General features: G+C 41.2%; 1 protein-coding gene and 1 non-coding gene across 2 annotated transcripts in view; both read left to right on the forward strand.

The window, feature by feature from the left end:
* The window catches only part of astn1 (astrotactin 1), a 2,207,527-nt gene that overhangs the window by 942,467 nt on the left and 1,251,793 nt on the right, over positions 1 to 13,267 (forward strand). The window lies entirely within an intron of this gene.
* trnam-cau (transfer RNA methionine (anticodon CAU)) lies at positions 9,572 to 9,644 on the forward strand. The gene has a single exon. It is a non-coding gene; the product is annotated as a tRNA-Met (tRNA).

Consider the following 13,267-nt stretch of genomic DNA (forward strand, 5'->3'; position numbering starts at 1 on the left):
TGTCCACTGTGTCTCCAAGTCTCTCCTGTACCATATTCATTGTAAGTGCTGTACCCAAGCTACACCTCCAGTATAGTCTTGATTCCAAATAACCTCATTGTTTGTTTATAGTAACCAGTTGTTGTGGTTATTCTCTTGCACAGACCACAGGACGGCTCAGGTATGCTTGTTAACTTCTCATTTATTCAAACAACATCAGAGAGAGACTCCGTCTTAAACTAGCTAAACAGAACTCTGATACTCTGCCTGGCTCTGTCCCACTCTTTCTGGTCTATGTCGCATATGAATAAAAATAACCATCAATTTTTATTCCCCCTCAATTCCGTACACATGCACTGTTTATAATTCTGTATCAAAGCAATTTGTTGGAACAGATACTTAGACAATCAGAAATATAAACCTTTGAAGGTGGTGGTGCGCCGTTGTAAAACAATGTTACAAATGGGCTCTTGGCCATTATGAATAGAGTCAGAGAGTAGAAAAGAGAGAGAGCCTTCCTATATCACTGCTCAAGCATTGTGTCCAATTCGAGGGCAAACACTTTAAGACAGATGACAAATGGGGTATGGAAGAGATTTCTTTGAATGACATCAGGGATTGAGAACATTGATTATGAGCAGCAAATAAATAATGAGGGTTGTTCTCTGAGAAGATCCAACAGAAGGTTCCAAAATTAAAATTTAGTGGAGGTGTTCCTACAGCCAGAGAGTTTGAAAAGCGAATGACACAATATTGGCAAAAGGATGGCTGCAGATTTCCTTTCTTCCAACTAGTTGTCACAAATTGTAATGCATTGCCTGGAAAGGACAGTGGGAGCAGATTCTATAGTAAATTTTAAAAGGATATGAGTTGCATATTTGAAAAGGGAAAGAGCAGAGGAGTGGACCTAAAGGAATAGCTGTTAGGGAGCTGGCAATTGTCTAACGGGTCTCCTTCTGCTCTGTTTGATTAGAGGGAATTTTTCCAAAAGCTCAAAGGCAGGAGAATGTGTTAGGCTGGCTCACCAACATGTTCCTGCCTCCTCTTAAACCAGACAATACTTCAGAGCAGTGACAGTGACCTGCCAGCAGCAGTGGAACACCTGTTCAAGAGTGCTAGGAGGTAATCAGTCGGGGGTTTCATGGCCTTTTATCCATCTCTCTGGAGCCAACCAGGAACCCTGCAGCTTGCCAAATCTGTGAGCTCACAGGAGGCGAATGTGCAGTAGTAGGCCTCAGCTGCTTGACATTTATCTTGTTGTTTGTAGTTTTATCCCACTTGCCAGAAATGGGGAAAAAAATGGTAATCACCCCCTGACACAGATCTGGCACTGTGGATCTCTCCCAGGAGGATGCTGTCCCTGAGAGTGAGCAAATTATAGACAAACTTACCAGCACTTTCTGTCCCTTCCTTTTGTTGCTCTGTCTTCGTCTAAGCTCATCCTGTAAGAACTGTGAAGATTGTTGACTCCCTTCACGGCTCAGGTATTTATTGGCCCATCTGCCACCTCAACTAGCCCACCCACCATCCTGAATGGACAGCAATCCCAGAAGTGAGTTCTACATCTGTTGACACTCCAAAGGTTTTAACTGAATTGTTGTTGCTGCAGCAAATGAAATTGGGCTACAGAAACGGTGCCACGGCCCAAGGCTTTCACAAGTCTGGAAGATTCAGCATGATGATTCTAAAACTAGATTGACCATAAACCTACTGAGGCTCAATCATCTCTGTCCCAGGACACCATTTCAAGAGATCTTCAGGGTAGAGTCCAAGTTACAAACATTGCCTGCTGCTCCGTGAATTACCGTCCTCCTCATCAGATTGGATCATGGATGACCGCTGATGGCTGGTTATTGTTCCTTTTGGGACTCCTCAAATACTGAAGACTTCTATGTTCATGTACTCATGTACAACAAGACTCAGACAACATTTAGGCTTGGCCAGATAAATTAGCAAATAATATTTACACAACACAAGGGTCAGGCATTGTCCATTCCCAACAAAAGAGAGTCCAATCACATCAAATCCCTCATGATCAATATCTGTGGGTCACTATTGACAAGAAACTTCACTGGACCAGTCATATAAGTGCAGTGGCTATAAGAGGCATACCTAGCACAAAGAAAGATGGATGCCATTGTTGGAAGTCAATCATCTCAGTCCCAGGGTATCAGTGACATTAAGTCAAAGTCTTGGAACTCTTTCATAAGAACACTGTTAGATCACAAGACTGCAGTGGTTTAAGAAGGCAGCTCACCACTACCTTCACAGGGGCAATTACAGGTGAATAGTAGCCTAACCAGCAGCAACCAAACCTTTGAAAGAATAAGTTGAAAAAAAAAGCCAAAATCACTGCTCAAATTTCTCTCCGCTTGGTCTTCAAGATTGGTACTGTTTCTATTAGATTTGGATTTTATTGTCACATTTGTTCAAGTTTAGGGATGCATTAAAAGTGTATAATATCACCACACAAGATGCCATCTTAGGTGCCAAGGTGCCAAACTTAGGCACGTGGTAGTAAGAGAAACGAGAGTTAAAAAGTTAAGCATTACTTCATAGAATAAGTAGAAAAATAAAGAAATAAGGTAATAGTTAACATTAAAGTCTTCCTCAATTTAAACGAGGAAAGTAAAGGAATAAGTTAAAAGTTCAACTGACTTTGATGAGACCCCTGCTTATCTCGTTCTCCGGGAGACCTCAGCTGCCTGTTCTCGATGCTGGAGATATCATTAGTGGTGCTAATGCTGCCGCCTCTCCTATCTCCCTTGGTGTCATATTACTTATGTGTCATGTGATTAAATTGTGGTTCACCCTTCTTCGTCTTTGCAGTTCATCCATGTTTGAGAATAGATTGGACTTAACTAGCTAATCTAGAATGTTTGAATTTTTAATATGAGCTTACCAAATGTTAGATAATTAATATGTGCGGTTTGGCAGTAGGAGTGCTGCACTATTGTACATGTAAAGAAACGTCCCAATGATTAAATACAACGTAGGGCAATCAGGCCATTTTTGCCAAGATAAGTATGGTGGAGGTCTTGTGTAGTGGTACTGACTCTATCTCTGGCCCAGAAAGCCTGGGTTGAAGTCTATCCTGATTCAGAGGTTTGGAGATGCCGGTGTTGGACTGAGGTATACAAAGTTAAAAATCACACAACACCAGGTTATAGTCCAACAGGTTTAATTGGAAGCACACTAGCTTTCGGAGCGACGCTCCTTCATCAGGAACAATTACCTGACGAAGGAGCATCACTCCGAAAGCTAGTGTGCTTCCAATTAAACCTGTTGGACTATAACCTGGTGTTGTGTGATTTTTAACCTGATTCAGAGGGACATTCTAACATCTCTGACAGCTTAATTAAAAGACAAGTATTGTTGCCTTTTAACATATGCATTGTCTTGAATATGGAATATAAGCTGAATTTATCTGTGTGAGAAATAGTTCCACAATTTTTACTTCAACTTGTGAAGCCTGGGGCTTTATTATTTCTCTATTACTCATTCAGCTATCACCCCAGAGTTTGTGGAGCTGATCTTATGAATGTTTGCAGTTTAAAAATAACCAATAGTCAACATTAAAACAAAATGCAAGAGTCACTTATCTCGAGATAATGGTGGGAGACTGGTCCATCCACTTAGTTGAAGCAATGATGTATATCCTAAGCTTTGTCCCAACACCCATGGAGTGGCTTACTCTTTGAGTAACTCCTATCAATGTCAAATGAAGGTATTGCACAAAACATTTCTCTAAACCTATTGAGTGACTTCCACGGTAAAAGGCAAGAGATGTGGACAGCTAGAGAGAAGGTGGAAGGGAAAAGACCGTTGTTGCCCCTCATAAAAGATTGTTGAATGAATGATTGATGCTCACTTCCGTTTTTTCTTTTCTTTTTTTAACTGTACAAGGAAGCATTACCTCTCTTGGGCAGTAATTGCAGAGGATTGTTCAATACTGGGTTCCAGCTGAAAGGGACTCCAACCACTGTGTTGCAGCTGTTGAAATGACATTAGTCATTTACTGTTTTTGTACTACTGAATAGTTTGAGGCAGCAGTGGGAGATTGCAGTAGTGCCGATCCAGGAACCTTGTCCACTTTTGTTCATGAGGTGATTAATTCAACATTGTGCAAAACCAGCAGGTGCATTCATTTCTCTGAAGGCAGAGAAATAGTTGTGTCCACACAGCTCAAAATTCTACACTGTCCTCAGTCTCCAAGGATATTACATACAGCTGTTTATTCTAATGAGCAGGTATGAATGCAGTCATCTGCTCAACAGAATGTATCAATGTTATCTTTGTTAGGTCACTCAATAGTCAAGTGATCTCCATTGAAAGTTGTTCTGCTGGTTGCTAAAGATTTAATGGAATCTATATATAACTGTTGCATCTTCAGTCACACTTCTGTTTCTGGTTTATTTGAGTGTGAGAACCAACTGTGCAAACAAAATATTATGAGCGCAGATTAATTTTTAAAGTTTTTTGGTTTTGTTTTAAGGGATGCAGGTGTCACTGGAAAGGCCAGAATTTGTTGGCCATCCATTGTTGCCCTTGATGGTTCATCCATTTCCAAGTCAACATATCACTTTGGGACTGGAGTCACATGTAGTCAGAAGAGATGATCATTGTGGAAATTTTTCACTAAACAGCATTAGTGAATCAATGTGTTTTCACAAGAATGGATGATTGCTTCATGGTCACAAGTACTGAGACTATATTTTAGGTTAGATTAGATTCTCTACAGTATGGAAACAGGCCCTTCAGCCCAACATGTCCACACAAACCCTCCGAAGAGTATCCCACCCAGACTCATTTCCCCCTGACTAATACACTAACACTAATATTCTAACACCTAACCTGCACATTTTTGGATTGTGGGAGGAAACCAGGGCACCTGGAGGAAACCCATGCAGACACGGGGAGAATGTGCAAACTCCACACAGATAGTCGCCCGAGGCTGAAATCGAACCTGGGTCCCTGGTGCTGTGAGGCAGCAGTGCTAACCACTTGAATCCATATCCCCACAGCATTAGGCTCGGCTTCTGGATTATTAGTCTGGTGACTTTACCACTATACTGCTATCTCCACTATCTTGTAATTGGTGCAAAGTTAAGGTAGAACTTGGCAATCTAAGGATAATATTAGTTTAGGTAACAAATTGATGGGTCAACACATGGTGTATTTTATGTACCATGAAATCTCTCCTGACTGGGGAGAAACTTACAGCATTCATCCAACTCAAAGATGTTCATTCACCTTGACAGAAAATATGAATAAAATAGTCAAATTTAAATTAGGAAATCAATGCAGGGCAGAAAATATTGTGGACTAAATAAGGAGAAGTCATGTGAATAAAAAAGGAAGCGCAAGAGTAATTATTTACATGGACGCAGGAAGAATAGGACAGAAACCAGACATTAAAAGTGTGGTTAAGTGGGATCTAATACATGTAATAAAGATTTAAACCTGGATTGAGAATGAGTACTGAACAAATCTGCAAGATTATGTGTGATTCAGGAAGGATTGAGAGGGAACAAAAAAGGGTGATGAGGTGGCATTTATGTTCGATGATGAGAGGTATAAACATTACAGGTTAATAGCCACAAATCCCAAAATGCAGCTTTGAAGTTGCTCATCACACTCAAATAAGCCAGGAACTACAGAGTGACAGAAAATGCCACAGTTGTGGGTAGACTCTTGCAATTTCAAGGCAGCTAGCAAGATAATTTTCACTGCAAATCATCTGACCTGTTTTGTTTCTCCATGGGATGTTAGCATCGCTGTGAGACCAGCGGTTATTGCCTGTCCCTAGTTTCCCTTAAGAAGGCAATGGTGAGCTGCCTTCTTAAACCATTGCAGTCCATGTGCTGTAGATAGTCTGACAATGCCGATAGGGAGTGAATTCCAGGATTTTGACCCAGCGATATGGTGATACATTTCCAAGTCAAGGTAGTGTATAACGTAGAGAGGAACTTGCAGTCAGTGGTGATTCCATGTATCTTCTACCCTTGTCTTTCCTAATGACAGTGGCTGTGTGTTTGGAAGGAGCTGTCTCAATGAATCTCTGCAGTGCATCTTGTTGATGGGACGCCTACCATTGAGCATTAATAGAGGAGGGAGTGAATGTTTGTGGATGTGATGCCAATCAAGCGGCGGCTCTGTCCTGGATGGTGTCAAGCTTCTTGGGTGTTGTTGAAACTATTTCCATTAAAAGTTAAAAATCACACAACACCAGCACTCACTTCCAAATAAACATGTTGGACTGTAACCTGATGTTGTGTGATTTTTTAACTTTGTCCTCCCCAATCCAACACCAGCTCCTCCATGTTTCCATCCAGGCAAGTGAGGAGTATTCCATCGTACACCTTATTTGGTCTTTGTTGATGGTGGCTAAACTTTGATGAATCATGATCTGGGTTATATGCTGCAGGTTTCCGAACCTATAACCTGCTCTTGTATTCCCAATATTTATATGACTAGTCCAGTTCAGCTTCAGGTCAGTGCTAACCTCCAGGATGTTGCTAGTGGGATATTAAGTGATATAATACCATTGAAATGCAAGCAGCGATGATCTGGTTCTCTTGTGTTGGTGATGGTCAGTGCCTGACACTTGTGTGGCTTGAATATTACTTGCCATTTGTCAGCCTCAACTTGGATATTGTCCATGTCTTGGTTGCAGTTGTCCATGGGCAGCCACAGTTTTTCTGACCTAAATAGCATAGAATTAAGATACTTTATGTATTTGTTATAAATTATTAAACTGAGAACCAAGAATTTTAGGAGATTCAAGGGATGGGGAAAGGAGGAAAGATTAGTGGTAGGAATATGTTCATTTCTTTTTAAAAATGTCATCGTGCTGTTCAAGGAAAATGCAGGTCAGTTTTGTTTCAGTCTTGGGAGTTTTAAACTGAGATTGCACAACTCAGAGTGAAGACAATCTGTATGTGTGAAATTGTTGATCGTAGTAATGAGAATATTTCCTTGAACAGCTGGTGATTCAAGCCATAAAGAGGAAGGCCTTGTTATGTTTATTCTCAATTAACACGTAGGGAGTAATAAATGATGTTGAAATCATGCAGCATTTTGAAGTCTAGTGATCATAAAGCTGTTAATTTTATGGCTGAATTGAGGACAGAAAGTATAATAGGGTTATATACAATTAAATAAATAAATACAAAAAGTCTTGCTTTCATTGTGTGCATTTTCATCAGCTCCGGAGGTTAAAATTCTATAAAAGGCATCTGAACTTTTAAAATATAGTCACTAATGCAATACACAGTTGCCAATTTGCACACAAAGGTCCCACACCCATCGTTATAATTACCAGATAATGCATCTTAGTCATGATGGTTACAGGATAAACTTTGATTGTAAGATAGGTGAGAGCTGCCCAGCTCCTCTACAAAATTGTGCCACTGGGTCTTTTATGGCTAGCAGTTAGCTGAGTGTCTCATCTGAAAGTCGGTACTGCTGGCAGTGAAGCATTCCCTCGGTTCTGCGCTGTGAAGTCAGCCTAGATCTCTCTACTGTATCCTCTAGAGAGGAAACATGTGAGAATGTTAATTTTGATTTCGTCAAATGGAAGATTAACATGTTATATTAAAGAAATTAAATGAAGGCTTATTTAAAGATGTGGATGGTAGATTAGGTTTGAGCAGATTTTTGTTTATGCTGAAGCCACAACAGGAGAGCAAATCTATCAGGGATGAAAAAGAATGTCATGGAAGTTAGATGGCAAAAACAATTTAGATGAAATGCACAAGGATAGAATAGAACAAGGAGAGTTTTTAGATCAGGCAGACCAAAGTCAACAAACTAAATAGAAGAACAGTAAAGAAATACAGCAGAAACTATATACCGTAATAAAGCAGTGTTTAAGTATCTTTCAGGAGCAAACCATAAAGCCAAACCAGCTACCCCATGGCTTGAATACTTCATGCACGAGAATGCTTAAAGTATTTCCTGTAATCTCTCCTTGGGGATGCAAAGTAAAACACGTTTAGTTGACTCATCTCTGAACCTCTTCCACAGTCATTATATCATCCATCATATGAGGTAGCCAAGATTGGATGTGTTAATCCAGATGCAATCTGATTAAGAATCTCTTACAGGAGCTTTGACTTGTATTGAAAGGTTTACTATTATGACGCAAAATCCAACCTGCTCTGTATGGCTTCTATGTATTCATTGTAAATTTTTGATCACTCTGCATAATAATAGTTAATTCCTGTTCTGTATTCAGTAATGTTGTTGTGCCCTTAAAATTGTATGCATATTCTATATTAGCACTGCATACTCTTAATATAGACCAAAAAACATAGAAGGGGGGAATTTGACACTTTCTACTCTTGACTCGTAGAAAGAGTTACCTAATCAATTAACACCAACAACTTACATGTGTATTGTACATTTAACCTAACAAAGTGTTCTAAAGTGCTTTGCAGGAACTTTATAAAGCAGAATAAAATACTGAGCCATATGAAGGTTTCGGTAAAAATAATGACTGCAGATGCTGGAAACCAGATTCTGGATTAGTGGTGCTGGAAAAGCACAACATTTCAGGCAGCATCTGAGGAGCAGTAAAATCGACATTTCGGGCAAAAGCCCTTAATCAGGAATACAAGCAGAGAACCTGAAGGGTGGACAGATAAGTGAGATGAGAGTGGGGGTGGGGAGAAAGTAGCATAGAGTACAATAGGTGAGTGGGGGAGGGGATGAAGGTGATAGGTCAGGGAGGAGGGTGGAGTGGATAGGTGGAAAAGGAGATAGGCAGGTAGGACAAGTCAAGGGGACAGTGCTGAAATGGAAGTTTGGAACTGGGTTGAGGTGGGGGAAGGGGAAATGAGGAAACTGTTGGAAGTCCACATTGATGCCCTGGGGTTGAAGTGTTCCGAGGCAGAAGATGAGGCTTACTTCTTCAAGGCGTCTGGTGGTGAGGGAGCGGCGGTGAAGGAGGCCCAGGATCTCCATGTCCTCGGCAGAGTGGGAGGGGGTGTTGAAATGTTGGGCCACAGGGCGGTGTGGTTGATTGGTGTGGGTGTCCCAGAGATGATCCCTAAAGCGCTCTGCTCGGAGGCGTCCAGTCTCCCCAATGTAGAGGAGACCGCATCGAAAGCAACGAATACAATAAATGATATTGGTGGATGTACAGGTTAAACTTTGATGGATGTGGAAGGCTCCTTTAGGGCCTTGGATAGAGGTGAGGGAGGAGGTATAGGCGCAGGTTTTGCAATTCCTGCGGTGGCAGGGGAAGGTGCCAGGATGGGAGGGTGGGTTGTAGGGGGGTATGGACCTGACCAGGTAGTCACGGAGGGAACGGTCTTTGCGGAAGGCGGAAAGGGATGGGGAGGGAAATATATCCCTGGTGATGGGGTCCGTTTGGAGGTGGCGGAAATGTCGGCGGACGATTTGGTTTATGTGAAGGTTGGTAGGGTGGAAGGTGAGCACCAGGGGTGTTCTGTCCTTGTTACAGTTGGAGGGGTGGGGTCTGAGGGCAGAGGTGTGGGATGTGGACGAGATGCGTTGGAGGGCATCTTTAACCACGTGGGAAGGGAAATTGCGGTCTCCAAAGAAGGAGGCCATCTGATGTATTCTGGCCTTCTTAGCGCAGTAGGCAGCACGTCAGTCTCATAATCCGAAGGTCCTGAGTTCAATCCTCAGAGAAGGCAAGGCTATGGCCCACAGAACACACCAGATGGCCTCCATCTTTAGAGACCACAATTTCCCTTCCCACGTGATTAAAGATGCCCTCCAACGCATCTCGTCCACATCCCGCACCACCGTCCAACCAGAATGAGAGGTGTACAACTTTCTATCTCTGCATCTCCCATGGCTAATACAGCTAACTTAGACATCCCTGGACACTATGGTTAATTTAGCATGACCAATCCACCTAACCTGTGGGAGGAAACCAGAGCACCCGGAGGAAACCCACGCAGACATGGGGAGAACGTGGAAGCTTCACACAGACAGTCACCCGAGGCTGGAATCGAACCCGGGTCCCTGGCGCTGTAAGGCAGGACTGCTAATCACTGAGCCACCATGCCTGTTCTACAGTCTTAACACATACATAGTTATTGTACCATCAGAAAATTTGCTGACCATACTCCTAACAGTATAACTATTCAGTCATCAGAGGACCATAGGCTGCTCTCTCATTAGGTAGAGAAAAAGAGAAAGGGAGATAATTGGTGGTGAGTTTAAACTTAAGGTCACCATACCTCAGGCATAAGGTGAGGTTTAGAAGGAGGAACTTGATAGTAACCTCAGCTGGTGAGGGAATTGGGTCTGTGCTATTGGCATCACTCTGCATCTTAAACCAACCATCCAACCAACTGAGCTAACCTATCGCTTACTCTCAACACCACTCTACAAATCACTGGTGAAAATATTGAATGGTAATGGGCTTAACACTGTGGCATAATAGTCTGCTTCGCAGGATGATCCACAAGTATTAACGGTAACTTTCTGGCCCCATCAAATTTCCACTGACACCCTACCAAGCCATCTTTTCGAGTTATATAGTGTGATTTGTTTGATCAAAAAGGTTCTCAAAATTCTGTTGGATGTTGTGAACCAGACTAGCTTTATCCATTAACTCAAAAAACAACTACCCAAACACATTGAGAAAATATTAATAATCTTTGAATTATCTCTGATGATTACTTCCCTTACCCATTTATCGGTAATTGTCTGTTGTGTCTTCAGACATCTCCTTATGTTGAGAGTCAAACTGATGGTCCTGTATTTCCTGCTCTGAGAACTGCCTGGGAACCTCAGGGAACAATGCCCAACTCTACTGAGGTATGAGAAATATGGATAAGGAGCTTACCTCCTCAAAGTTGCTATGTGAATGTCATCCTGAGTTGAGATCTGATGTACTTTAAGTTTTATTACCTTAACAGCCACGACTTCACTATTTGCTTTAATATTTATAATTTTATTCTCTAGAGTTAATTGCACAGCTGGAACTGAGCATAACCCACCAGAGTAATCATTCAGCCAAATAATAATTTAGCAGCTCTGTCATTACCTGGAAATGTGACTGTATCTGCCCCAAGCTGGTACCTCCCCAGAGGTTCCATGTCAAGCCTCTGTTGGATGATTAACTTTTTTTTCTGCGATCTTCAGGGACAAAAATAAACTACCACACTAACTAATCACCTATCTGCTGTCTTAACGACATCAAGACTTGCCTTTTTTTTTTGCTGATTTTGCATTTGGGATGTATACATTACCACCTCTGCTCAGGTCCACTGTCCAACCAGGGGATCCTTTGTCACTCTCTTCATATTCCTGAAGTTTCTACACTTTTTGCCTTTGTTCAGGTGTGCAGTCTGCTATGCTCCAGTGTGAAACATATTTGAACACAGGGAGTGTGTTTTTCATAGTGTTCAATCTCTTAGTTAAATACCTGGTGTCACAATTTGAAGGGGCCAGTTTTGGACTGGGATGGACGAAGTTAAAAATCACACAGGTTATAGTCCAACAGGTTTATTTGGAGGCACTCACTTTCAAAACGCTGCTTGTTCTTCAAGTAGTTGTGGAGCAGAATCATACGACACAGCTCAGATAATGCATTGAAGGTGTGAAGTTAAAGTCTATATGTGTCCCAATATTAGGCCAGCTGAGATGGCATCTATTGTTAAAAGTTATCTTGAGAATACAACTTTTTAAAAAGTTCTGGGATTTACACATGAAGGAACTAAAGCTAACATGATCATTCTAAAAGATGAAAGACTCAGCTAAATTTGTTAAATATTACAATCCATGACACTGCAATCCTGTTTCTATAAATTCTGTGTCTTATGATCCTGCTCCACAACCACCAAATGAAGGAGCAGCACTTTGAAATCTAGTGCCTCCAAATAAACCTGTTGGCCTATAACCTGGTGTTATGTGATTGTTAACTTAATCTAGTATCACAGATGGAACATATGTTGCTGCCTCTATGAAATGACCTCTGATCTCCTCCTCTGCAAAATCTTCAGGTTTTCATTAGCTGTAAGCTACAATTAGTTTCTCTATTAATGATGCGGTCGCATGACCCTGAAAAATACTTGCCTTTGTCCCACAATACATTAGGTATCCACATGTACATGAAGTCTAACTTGTGTTATGTGTTTATGTTGGTGTGCATAATGTTCTGTAACATGGAAATCCTATTCTCCATTGGAGAAACAAACATCACATTTGAGTCAATTATAACTGTCAAATACACAATATTATTATTATTTATTGAAGTGTCCATCACTTTGTTATATGAAGATGGAACAGCTTTAGATATTTCTTTGATATTGCTATGCTAATCACTCTCAGCTCCTGTGGTTGAACGCAGTCAAATTTGGTTGCTTTCCGTCATGTAATTTGTCTTCCTTTCTCATCTCCTGCCTAGCTATTCCTTAGAAAATGACATTCAGCCCCATCAAAGTGCCCTCAGGCATTCCCCATGGTGCAAGTGTTTGCAGGATTTATATCAGCACTACATCTTCTGGCAATAATAAACAAGCTCACTTCATCTCCTCTCGGTCTGGCCTTCTGGCCTCTTTTGGGCACACCATTTGCTGACTTGTTCTGGTGATGGTACTGCCACAGCTAGTACAGAAGAAACAAGGCTATCAACCCTTACTTATTTAATGCAATATACAAAATTCAATTTATTCCAAAGCTGCAATATTGAAATACAGATTTGAATACACACTATTAATAGTTCATCAGTAAGCACAAGGAAATGAATGTGGAATATCTTTGCACTTAACAGTCCCTGGCTCAACTCATTGACTGATACTATGCTATTAATCTTTATCCGTTGCGAATTACTATGATCTCGCATGGCTGAAATGGGTTAGTTAAGTGGTTGGAGAAGATTTGCATGTATTCTTTAAATCAAATTTGTCTGAAATGATTTGAAGCAACGAATATCTCAAGTGAAAGATTTCACATTGTCTGATGTGTTAAAGTAATACATTTTGTGTTGTATTCAGTAAAATAATTCATTTTCTTTCCACACTTTTTTATTCCATTTTGCAAGTAGTACATATATTGTTGTATACATGGGCCAGAGATTCGAAAAATGCATAGGACTAAGTTTTGCTGCTTACTTGAGTGATCTGCAGTTGGGGCCAAAGGTGGCAGGTAATTCAGCAGGGACCATAACCTGAGGTGGTATATGACAATCTGCCACCTGGGAAGCTGTCAACTAAGGGTTAGAATCTTGTCCCTAGGACTGCAGATCCTTGTTGACACTCGCAATGGCCATTGCTGAGGCATAATTGGTCAGCGAATGATTCAG

The sequence above is a fragment of the Chiloscyllium plagiosum genome, unplaced genomic scaffold (assembly GCF_037043375.1).
Source record: "Chiloscyllium plagiosum isolate Xiang-an unplaced genomic scaffold, Cpla_swu_hap1 HiC_scaffold_9, whole genome shotgun sequence".
Lineage (NCBI taxonomy): Eukaryota > Metazoa > Chordata > Chondrichthyes > Orectolobiformes > Hemiscylliidae > Chiloscyllium > Chiloscyllium plagiosum.